This window comes from Gracilinanus agilis, chromosome 5 (genome assembly GCF_016433145.1).
Source record: "Gracilinanus agilis isolate LMUSP501 chromosome 5, AgileGrace, whole genome shotgun sequence".
NCBI lineage: Eukaryota > Metazoa > Chordata > Mammalia > Didelphimorphia > Didelphidae > Gracilinanus > Gracilinanus agilis.
In genome coordinates this window covers 175,143,583-175,156,426 of record NC_058134.1, presented here as the reverse complement: position 1 = coordinate 175,156,426, position 12,844 = coordinate 175,143,583, and the positions used below count along the sequence as shown (strand labels likewise).

The window sequence follows — 12,844 nt, the reverse complement described above, 5'->3', positions numbered from 1 at the left end:
CAGCAGCAGCAGCAGCAGCAGTAGCAGCTGAGGAAGATGGCCTGAGGGCAAAACACTTTGAAGCACACTACACAAAAAATCACCTCAGATCTACCTGCCCTCACTCAGGCCTCTGACTGGGAAGGAAAGATAGGCCTAAGGCAATGTCCTGCCAGACAGAACCTAGGATATCAATGACCAGCAACGTGCAGGAATCCCAATCCTTTAGCAAGAAAAGGAGTAAACAACCGCAAAAAAAACAAAGCTCTTTATCATGGTAATTTCTTTGAAGAAAAAGAGAAATATACAGAAGAAACAGAAGAGAGTGAGAAACAACCAAACACATGCAAACTCCTTCCCCCAAAATTGAAATTGGTCACAAGCTCTGAATGAAGTTAAAAAAGAGTTTAAGAAACAAGTAAGAAAGATAGAAGAAAAATGGAAAGAAAATTGGGAAAAAGAAATGAAAGCAATAGAAAAAGAAAACAATAGAGGAAAAGACAAAATTGACCAAATAGAAAAAGAGGAAATCAAATAAAGTAATAAGCTAATTGGAGATCAGAAACCTATTAGAAAACCTGTTAGAAGCCATGAAAAGCAGGATCAACCAAACTGAAAAGGAAATTTAAAAGATCATAGTTGAAAATCAGTCTTTAAAGACTAGAAGTGGGAAAGTAGAAGTTGGTGACTTCATGAGACAACAAGAAATAATGAAACAAATTCAAAAGAATGAAAAAATAGAAGGAAACATGAAATATCTCATTGAATAAACAACTGACCTGGAAAACATATCCAGGAAAGGCAATTTTATAATTATTGTAGTACCTGAAAGACAAAACCAAAAAATGCCTAGACATATTACAAGAAATTATCCAAGAAAACCACTCAGATAATCTTGAATAAGAGGGCAAAATAGGCATTGAAAGAATCCAAAGTTCACTTCCTACATTAAATTCCCAAATAAAAACTCCCAGGAATGTTATAGCCAAGTTCAAGAGCTTTCAGGTGGAAGAAAAAATACTGCAAGTAGCCAGAAGAAAAAAATTCAGATGTCATGGAGCCCCAGTTAGAATTACATGTGATCTGGCAGATTCCATACTAAAGGACCACAGGGTTTGAAATATGATATTCTTAAAGGCAAGAGAACTGTATCCAAAATCAAGAATCACCTACCCAATAAAACTGGCTATATACTTTCAGGGGAAAATACGGGCATTTAATAAAATAGAAGATTTCTAAGCATTCCTAAAGAAAAGACCAGAATTAAATGGAAAATTTGATTTTCAAACACAAAATTTAAGAGAACCATAAAAAGTAAAAAAGAAAGAAAAAAAATTAAGGGTTTCAATGAGATCAAATTGATTATAGACCTACATGGGAAAATGTCATATGTAACTCATAGAAATTGTTTTCATTATCAGTGTAGATAGAAGAAATATACATAGGCAGAGGTTGTTATATTAAGCTGTTTAGGATTATATGTAAAAATAAAATAGAGGAAAAAAGAGGATTGTATTAAGAGAAACATGAAGGAAGATGTAAAATAATGTAAATTATACTGCATAAAGAATTGCATGGGGGGAAGAGAAGAATACTATTATAAGACGAGGATGGGCATTGTGGGGCAGCAGCAGCACCAGACTCAAGATGGTGGCCAGCAGGAGGCTGATGAAGGAGCTGGAAGAAATCCACAAGTGTGAGTTGAAAAACTTCCATAACATCCAGGTTGATAAAGCTAATTTATTCACTTGGCAAGGACGACTCATTCCTTACAACCCTCCATGTGACAAGGGAACCTTCAGAATAGAAATGAACTTCCCATCAGAGTATCCATTCAAAGAACCTAAGATCACATTTAAAACAAAGATTTATGACCCGAATATCAATGAAAAGGGGCAGATCTCTCTGCCAGTAATTAGTGCTGAAAACTGGGAACCAGCAAACAAAACTGACCAAGTCATCAAGTCCCTCATAGCACTGGTGAATGACCCTCAGCCTAAGAATACCCTTCAAGCTGACCTAGCTGAAGAATATTCTAAGGACTGCAAAAAATTCAGTAAGAAGGCTGAAGAGCTTACAAAGAAATATGGGGGAAAGTGACCGGTGTACTAAATCTTCCATGATTGATTCCAACTAGGGTGAGTGAAGATGCAGATCAGTGCATTTCCAACACCCAACAGTCAGGACTCTTTGAGAAACTGATGAGTGCCACCTCCTGGAATTAACTTGTGGCAGTTATTAACTTTCTACAATTTTCTTAATCAAAAGTGGTCTATGTAAACATTTAAAGAAAAGATTAAAAATTCAAGATGTTCTAAAAAAAGAAGAGGAGGAAGAAGAGAGTGGTGACAAATAATACTGAAACCTTACTTTCAGTGAAATCAGTTCTTAGAGGGAAGAACATCCAGATTTATTGAAGCATAAAATTCTATCTTTCCCTATAAAAAAGTAGAAACAATTAAGGAAGTGGGGTGAGTGGGGAGGAGAGCATTAAAGTGGAGGGAAAAGTTGGGGGAGAGTGATTAAAAGATCCTATAGACAAATAGGAGGGGAATAAGAAGGGAGTGGTGGGAATGATAGTAAAATAAGGATTGGGAAAAGGGAGACTGATTAAAAGCAAAACACTGATGTGCAGGGAAATAGTCAAAGAAGAAAGGGCAGGATAATAAGAGAAAATGAAAATGATAGGGAATACATAGATGGCAATTATAACTCTGAATATTAATGGAATGAACTCAGCCATAAAATGGAAGCAGATAGCAGAGTGTACTAAAAACCACAATCCAAACATATGTTGTCTAAAAGAAACATACCTGAGGCAGGTAGAGACACACAGGGTAAAGGTAAGCAGTTGGACTGGAATTTATTGGGCATGAACTGAGAAAAAGAAGGCAGGAGTAGCAATCAAGACATCTGACAAAGCTAAAGAAAAATAGATCTGATTAAAAGATGAGTGTAGCTAAATGGTGTAGCATTCAGAGTTTTAAAGGAGAAACTATTGGAGCTTAAGAAAGAAAGACATAGTAAAACAATACCAGTGGGAGAACTCAACTTTCTTTTATCAGATTTAGATAAATCAAACAAAAAAAAATAAATAAGAAAGAAATAAGAGATGTGAATGAATTCTTATAAAAATTAGAATTAAGAGATATCTAGAGTAAAGTGAATAGGAATAAAAAGGAATATACTTTCTTTTCAGAAGCACATGATACATTTACAAAGATTGACCACGAACTAGGGCATAAAAATATTTCAAACACATTCATAAAAGCAGAAATAACAAATGCAACTTTTTAAAAACATGATGCAATAAAATAATCATTAGTAAGGGTAAATGCAGAAGCAAATTAAATATTAATTGGAAATTAAATAATTAAATGATCTTATTCTCCAAATATTTGTTTAAATTTCAAATCATAGAAACAATTACTGATTTCAGTAAAGGGAATGACAATGAAGAAACAACATATCAAAATTTATGGATAGAACCAAAGCAGTACTTAGTGAAACATTTATATTCCTAAGTACCAATATTAACAAAAAAAGGAGATTAACAAATTGAGCATGCAACTAAATAACCTAGAAAAAGAACGAATTAAAGCCCTCGGATTAAGACAAAATTGGAAATCCTAAAGATCAAAAGGAGAAATTAATAAAATTGAAAGTAAAAGAATTTTGGAACTAATAAATAAGACTAAGAGCTGATATTTTGAAAAAATAACAAGTGAAATAAAGTAGGGGCCCAACTAATTTAAAAAAAAAGAAAGAAGTGAATGAAATTAACAGTATTGTAAATGAAAACGGCAATTTCACCTCTAATTAAGAGGAAGTTAAGGCAATTATTAAAAGCTATTTCGCCCAATTAAGTGACAATAAATATGGCAAAGTAGGTGAAATGGACAAATATATACAAATATATAAATTGCCTAAATTAAAAAAAGAGGAAATAGGATACTTAAACAATCCCATATCAGAAAAAGAAATTGAGAGAGCAGCTTGGTGTCTCAGTGGATTGAGAGGCAGGCCTAGAGACAGGAGGTCCTAGGTTCAAATCTGGTCCCAGAAACTCCCTAGTTGTGTGATCCTGGCCAGGTTACTTATGCACCACTACCTAGCCTGCCTTGAAACCAAAACACAGTATTGATTCTAAGACAGAAGGTAAGGGTTTTTAAAAAAAATTACTTATCTATGTTAGCTGTTTCACTTTGCTCCCCTCCAAATAGTAAAGAAGTCTGTGTAACACAACTATTGGAATTGGGGGAAAAGACTCTTGAATTCAGTACCTGTATCCTATCACATATATTGTATTTGCTGCTGGTTTGTTTTTAAATTCAATTTTAGTTTTAAGTTCACATATTAATCTAACCTAATTTTTTCTTTTACACTATGTCAGTGATTCCCAAAGTGGGCAGCACTGCCCTCTGCTGGGTGCTGCAGCAATCCAGGGGGTTGGTGATGGCCACAGGTACATTTGGGGGCGGTGAATAAATGTAAGGGGGCAGTGATAGTATGTGACAGGGGTTGCTAATGATATTTTTTCTGGAAAGGGGGTAATAGGCCAAAAAAGTTTGGGAACCACTGCACTATGTCATTTTCAGTTACTATGTTTTGGCCATTATCTATATATTCTGTTATATTGTCTTTATTTGTACTCTTCCCATATGACTGGACTGGGGAAAATATAATTGTAAAAGCCCATAGTCAACTTGGACAAACCCTTTTCCATGGCAAAACCATAGGTCCTTACGGATTCTGGGTCACTAGATAAATCAAGGTCATATGTTGCCTAAATGGCCTTTTGTTTCTTTTTCCCTTTGTTAATTGTCACATAGACAGACGATGAATGTATGCCATCAAACTGGTTACAACCTGTATACAACCTTTGGAGAATTTAATAAGTTGATAATTTCAAATGATCTTAAGGGGTCTTCAGAAGTGATTTTCACATATCTAGTAGCACCACTATCTCTGATTGAACATTTTCCCACCTTTGAGTTGCTTGTAACAAAAAGTAAGGGTTCATTTAGTAGTTGAAGTGAAGTGCTGTAGCATTATTGTAATCCCCAGCTCTGCATTTATAAAAATGCAATGGATAAGACATGTGATTTTCACTATTGTAGTCCTTGCCTCCACATTGCAAAGGATGGACATATAAAGACATGCCTTTTATGGCTGTTACATTCTCATTCTGGAGGAGGGAGTTTTCTCAAGGGGTTTGGTTACCCCATGATGGCTTATAATTTCATCTGGGAGGTGGGAAGATTTTTCTATGGTACTTGATGGCTCCTGGATGGTTTTTATATTTGTAACTCTTCAGGTTATTCTATCCTTTCACCAGAATGATATAGAATCTTGGTTACATTTTAGATCCAAAAGATTTTCATCAAGAGTACAGAGATTTTTCTATGCAAATCTGCCAAATTTTGGAATGATGGCAGTAATAGACTTTGTTAAAAATATCTCAGCTAAGGTTGAAAGATTGGCTAGTTCTGGAGAATTTTGACAAATATACATGAATTTCAGTGGCTAGAGAGACTCATTTGAATCCTAATGGAGTTCATCTGTTTGTTTGCTATTGTCATTAAATGGGCTCTTATGGTTTGAGGGATTTTGGTATTTCTTTGAATGTGCATTAGCTGCTATAAAACTGCTTTTTATAAAATTCTTTGCTTAGTGAAAAGTATATACATTCATACTGTGAATCATGGTCAAGTAAAAAGGAAATAGATCTCATTTGGGGTGAGAAACCTTTGTATCATGCCTCTCCTTGGGTAACACAATATGTCACTGATTGTGAACTATATATATTTTTAATTTTATTATTGTTTTTACTTGTATGTGCAATAGAGTATTTGAGTTTTCTTTTTTTTTCATTATTTGTACTCAAAGCACATGTTATCAGTATCAATGTTTTTATTATTATTATTATTTTGCACTAGGTCTCACTCACTAACTCTAATGTCAATGCATACTCAAAAACATTAGACTATGGAAAACTGCCATTGATTTTTAAATATTATGGGACTTTGATTAATGATTGTGCCTGATTCCAGGAGAAGAGATCACAAATAAGCCATTACCCAGTGCCAAAGAGCACAAAGTTAACCCGCACAGAGCCAAGGAGCACAAGGTAAAGGAGATTCTGCACCACAACTGGGGATTTATTTTGAGGGTTGAGGAAATGGCTCTTTCCAAAGTCAGACACAGGATTCCCTCATGCCAGAATGAGACTTCTAACAAGTACCTCAGTTTGGCTGCCGTTTTGGATCCCCTATCCCTGAGAGCAAAGGTAAAATCAGACCAGGGAATTCTATTTTCCTTTCTGCTTAAAAATCTAGAACCTTTTCTTTCTTTCATAGTGTGGTAATTTCTATAGTCCTGGCTACTGATTGGGTAAGTACATAATTGCTATTATAGGCCCGTGTGACATGAATCACTTTAATTGGGTCCTGATTCAAGGACCTGTTTTAGGTTTATTCTTCCTTACTTTAGAATTTTTACACATGAAACTTTGATATTTTATGTTTCATCGAGAAGTTACTTTTTCTCTTTTATTTGTTTTTTTATGTTTTTGATTTTTCTTTTAACAATTATTTCATATACCTAATAACTCAGCCATGTATCCCAAGGTGATGCATGTTGGTCAACATTATCCTCAGGAGGGCTTGTATTAATATCCAAAGTTTAAATTCTTTTGAGAGTAATTTTAGGATAGAAAACTCTACCTCCCCAAATCAAGAAAGTGAAATGTTTGGAGAAGGTGACATGGAGATTCCTGAAGAAACCACACATTGCACCAAAAAATCCAGAGTTAACTATGGGATATAGTGAAATTGAACTGTGGGGGATTGAATGCATTTATTTTTAATGTAAACTCTTATGCCAAAGGAGACTACCCTCTAATTGTTTGTTTCTTTTTTTGTCAATGTGTCTAGCAATCATTGATTTTGTTTTCTTTCTCTTTTATTTCCCTCTTATCCCCAAATTATTATAATTTCCCCTTAGAAACTGCAATATTGTATGTATCTCTAGTTAAAGATCTTTAGAGATATGTTAGTTATGTGTACTGATTCTTTGGGGGGGAACTAAGCATATAAATCTAGGAGATTTCTACATGTTTGTTTTTCATTGGAATCACAGTGGGGATTGTGTAATTAGGATCTGCTCCCCAGAATTCTAAATCCCAGCTTTCCATGGTCCCTCTCACATTATGTGCTAATGTAGGGAGAAATAAGTTTTGCATAGCTCTGCCCTTTGCTCTCTTCTCCCCTGATCTCATTGGGAAAGTGGGTTTTATGCCAGGCAGAAGAATCTACACATGGGGGTTTACTTTTTGTTAGATAATTAGGTTTGAATTTTTATTTTGTTTATTTTTTTTCTTCTACTTCAAGTGATTATTAATAAATCTTATAAAATATAATGCTTGGAGTTATTGGAGATTAATTTTAATCTAACAAGGGCTTGTACAAAGAAACCAATGAAATCAAAATTAGAAGGAAAGCAACAAACTGGGAAAAAAAATTAATAACAAAGCTGTCTGACAAAGATTTAGTTTCCCAAATATAAAAGGAATTACATCAAATTTACAAAAAATGAAGCCATTCCCCAATTGACAAATGGTCAAGTGACATGAATAGGCAATTTTCAGATGAAGAAATCAAAACTATCAATAATCACATGAAAAAGTGTTTAAATCCCTCCTGATTAGAGAAATGCAAATTAAAACAACCCTGAGGTAGCACTTCACACCTAACAGATTGGCCACTATGCTTTCAAAAAAAGTAACAAATGTTGGAGGGGATGTGGAAAAGTTGGGATGTAAATGCATTTTTGGTGGAGTTATGAATTGATAACCATTCTGGAAAGAAGTTTAGACTCATGCTCAAAGGACTTTAAAAGAATGCCTCTGAAATAAAAATCTTTCCAAGATGGATGGGAGATAATAACCACTCATCTAGGGAACTATCTAGGCCAGTAAAGCACAAAACCATTGGGCTATAGATAAACAAGTTTATTTCATAGTTGGAATAAAGGAAACTGGTAGACAGGATCCTATCACTATTAAAATCAAGGCTCCACCCAACTTTTTTGCAGCTCACAAGAGGATGGCCTTCTTGTCTCCTCTGGGTCCTGTCTATAGCTCCCTGTTCTTATCTAAGAACCCCAAAGGAATCTCACTATCCTACTATACTAATTAGTATGGATTATCTAAAAGAGGTTAAAGAGGGAGGACTCACAGATATATTGAGTCCTTACCTAAAGCCTTGGGGTTTTCTTCGGGATACCCAGATTCCCAGATGACCAAACCCTGGGTTTTGCCTTAGCCAAATGAATTTCTTACAGATGGATTTCAGGCAGATGGTCTCTTTGCTTCAGGGAAAAAGCAATATACTCCAAGGCAAATACTCCCACACAGCAATCACTAACATTTCCACTAGATTAGGAATCCCGGTGAAAATGCCAGAGCAAGGACACTTCTTCCCAGTTTAGTCTAAGCCAGATTCAGAGTGGCAATTACTTTCCAATGAAAACTCCCAAGAACCTTTTCTCAGAATCTTTTCCTTCCCAGGGTTTATATATACATTCTCCTCTTTTCCTTTTAAAGATAATTCACACTTTTCCCTTATCCCTTACTTACTTCCTATATCTGTTCTTTGTTCCAGTCATACCACTGCTGTGTTTGTACCCCAATGAGATAATAAGGAAAAACACTTGCACAAAAATATTTATAGCTATGCTCTTTGTGGTGGCAAAAAATTGGAAAATGAGGGTATGTCCATCTATTGAAGAATGGCTAAATAAATTGTGGTATATGATGGTGATGGAATATTATTGTGCTGAAAGGAATAATGAACTGGAGGAACTCCATATAAACTGGAAAGACCTCTAGGAATTGATGTAGAGTGAAAGGGACAGAACCAGGAGAACATTGTGCACAGAGACTAATATATTAAGGCAAAATCATATGTAAAAACTTTTCTACTAGTAGCAATGCAATGATCTAAAACAATCCATAGGAACTAATGAGAAGAAATGTTACCCACATCCAGAGAAAGAACTGTGGGAATAGAAATGCAGAAGAAAAACATATGATTGGTCATGTAGTTTGATGGGGACTTGATTAGGGTTGTGATGTTAAAATATCACTCTAACAAATGTGAACAATATGTAAATAGATTTTGAACAATGATACCTGTATAACCCAGCAATACCACTAATGGGTTTCTACCCCAAAGAGATAATAATGAAAAATATTTGTATAAAAATATTCATAGCTGTGTTCTTCATGCTGGTAATAATACTGGAAAATGAGGGGGTATCCCTAGATTGGGGAATAGATGAAAATATTGTAGTATATGATGGCAATGGAATACTATTATTCTGTAAGGAATGATGATCTGGAGGATTTCTATATGAACTGGAAGAACCTTAATGAACTGATGCAGAGTTTGAGCAGAGCCAAAAGAACATTGTAGAGAGAAAGTGAAACTTTATGTAACTATCCAATTATGAGAAAGAATGCTATCCTCATTGAGAGAAAGAACTATGGGAGTAGAAATGCAAAAGAAAAACAGATGACATCACTTACCTTTTGTATATATGAGTATATGAATTGGGGTTTTGGCTTTAAAAGACTGCTCTATAGAAAATGAATAATATGGAAATAGGCATCAAGTGATAACATTTCTACAACCCAGTGAAATTGCTTATCAACTATGGGAGGGAGGAAGGGAAGTGGAGAGGGAAAGAAAATGAATCATATAGACAATGAAAAATATTTCAAAAAATAATGAATTAAATTTTTGAAAAGCTATTGAAACAATCTTCAATACTTTATTCCATCATTTTATTGAAGACTTTGATCATTAATCTCACTTCCTATTGACTTGAGTACAAGCAGATGAAAGAAATTCAACTTTTTTCCAATTTCTGTCCTGTGGACCACAATTGTTAACTATAAGGCAGGGGTGTTTCACTCAATTAAAAAACAAACAAATAAACATGCTGCACACTTCTAAATATTCTTTTTAAACTTCCTTTTGAATTTATGGTGTGTAATGCTCCATTGTTAGCATTTTAATGGCATATGAGAATCCCATTTCTTTTCAATATGAGATCTAATGTACTAAAGGATCAACCTGAGTTCAGTCCAGTTGAGATCAAGGCCTTAGTGCATTTTATTATTACCTTTAATGGATGATTCTAAAAAGTATGTCACCTTCCCATTAATCAGAGCCTGAAGAAGGGAAAAGTGAAAGAGGAAGCAGTAAAAGTGAGAGTTTACTGTTTTCTTCATGTTATAAAATTTACAGAGAAAACAGCTATTTTTCAGTCTAGGTTTATCTCTTTTCTATCTCTGAATTCAAAGGAATTCTGTGCTTGCAAAACTCAACCTATACATTATATCAACTTTAACCAATGCCCATTATGTTAAAAATTTTTTGTGGTAAGAACAATGGAGACAACCATCAAGATGAAATTTTTCCATGGAATACTTTTTAAAAAATCATCATTCTCAGTCCCTTTCAGAGTAAAATCACCACCTTCTACACATGAGAGGCTTTAAAAAGATAAGATGTTTGGCTCAAGAATAAAAGTTTCTGATTAGGAACAAGTACTCCTCCCTAACAGTAGTAGAAATTCTTATCTATTATATTCAGTGAGTGTCAAGCAGTGTAGTTCTCTATTTTTTACTTGTTCCCCCAGAAAAAGCAAACTGGCATTGCAGGAAAGGAAAGTATATTAACCCTGAAATCTTTTCCCATAGCCTCAAGAAAAATCCTTATGGGAGAAGGGATTTGGTTTTTGTTTTATTTACAATGAATGCTTTATTTTTTATATTTTTCACTATCATACTAGTTAGAAGAATTATTCATAAGTAGTGGTTGGGGTACTAAGTGTTTAAGATCATATGTAACAAAGAAAGGGGGGGGATGGAAGATGGTACCAAGAGAAACTTGAAGGAACAAGAAAAAAATGTTAAATTATACCCCATAAAGAGGAAAATTGGAGGGGGAGGGGAAGAATACTACTATAAGAAGGAGAAGAAGAAAGTGCTAATAGGTAATACACAAACCTTACTCTCAGTGGAATCAACTCTGACAGTGAAGAACATCTAGATCCATTGAGTTATCAAATTCTATCTTATCCTAAAGGGAATTTGAGAAGGAAAAACCAAGAGGGGGGAGTGGGACAGGGAGTATAAAAAGGTAAAGAGAGGGTAAGGGAATTCATAGATCTTAAAGAAAAATAGGAGGGGAATAAGAAAGGAAGGGGCAGGAAAGGAAGTAATATAAAAGTGAGATTAGTGGGAATGATTAAATGCAAAACACTGGTATAGAAGGGAATAGAGAAAGAAGTAAGGGCAAGACTAGACAAGGAAATCAAAATGATGGGGAATACACAGGTGGTAATCATAACTCTATATGTGAATGGGATGAACTTACCCATAACAAAGAAGCAAATAACAGAGCGAATTAGAAACCAAAACCCTACAATATTGTTGTCTTTAAGAAACACACATGAGGCACGTAGCTACACACAAGGTAAAGGTAAGAGGTTGGAGCAAAATCTATTGGGCATCAACTGAGAAAAAGAAGGCAGGAGTCTCAATCATGATATCTGACAAAGCCAAAGTAAAACTAGATCTGATTAAAAGAAATAGGGAAGGTAATTACAACCTAATAAAGAAGCAGTATAGACAATGAGGAAATAGCAGTACTCAATATGTGTGCACCAAATGGTATAGCATCCAAACATTAAAAAAAACTAGTGGAGCTTAAGCAGGAAATACCTAGTAAAACTCTACTAGTGGGAGACCTGAACCTTCCTCTATCAGATCTACATAAATCAAACCAAAAAATAAATAAGAAAAAAGTAAGAGATGTGCATGAAATCCTAGAAAAGTTAGAGTTAATAGATAAAGATTTGTAGAAAAATAAATAGGGATAAAAAGGAATACATCTTTTCAGCAGCACATGGTACATTCACAAAGATTGACCATGTATTAGGGCATAAAAATGTGGCACAAAAATGTAAAAAAGTAGAAATGATAAATGCTAGGTGAGAACAAGCCAGGAACTTAAGAGTTCACACACTGAGAAAGATGTGATTCCAAAGGTGAGAACCAAGACAATTTGGAAGCTGTGACTGGCCCTTGTGAAAAGGGGCAGGGACAGGAAACCACTATAAAAGCCATGAAGGCAGTCTGATAAAGGAAGTATGGTGAAGAAGTCCAGGGAAGGAGGCTAGTAGAGAGTGAACTCCAAGAAGAGAGTCACTCCAAGAAGTAGAGAGTGAATTCCAAGAAGGAAGTTGACTTCAAGATCAAGGTGGGCTCAAAGAAGAAAGTAGGCCTCATGAGTCACCTTCAGCTCTAGTCATTGTCTTGGGTGAGTGGATAGCTGGTTTTCCTTTCCTGTCTTGATAGTTTAATTCTAATTGAAGGTTAGCAAATCCTAGATGAGCCAAGCACTGGAATAATATTTAGTTAGATAGGGTAATGTCTTTTCTACCCTTTTGTATTTCTCTACTTTATAAATAAAAGATTTATAATTTTCATATATTTAGCCAAACCATTAATTTTAACACTTACACTAAGAAAAAATCCCAAGGACCAGATGGATTCACTAATGAATTCTATCAAATATTTAAAGAACAACCAATCCCAATACTATACAAACTATTTAACAAAATAAACCAAGAAGAAGTTCTACTAATTTCCTTTTATGACACAAATATGGGACTGATTCCAAAGCCATACAGACCAAAAGCCAGAGAAAGAAAACTGCAGACCAATCTTCTTAATGAACATAGATGCAAAAATCTAAAATAGAATATTAGTAAAAAGAGTCCAGCAAGTGAT

General features: G+C 34.7%; 1 pseudogene; it reads left to right on the top strand.

Moving 5' to 3' along the window:
- Window positions 1-1,626: 1,626 nt before the first annotated feature.
- LOC123250005 lies at window positions 1,627-2,091 on the top strand (annotated as a pseudogene).
- Window positions 2,092-12,844: the final 10,753 nt, after the last annotated feature.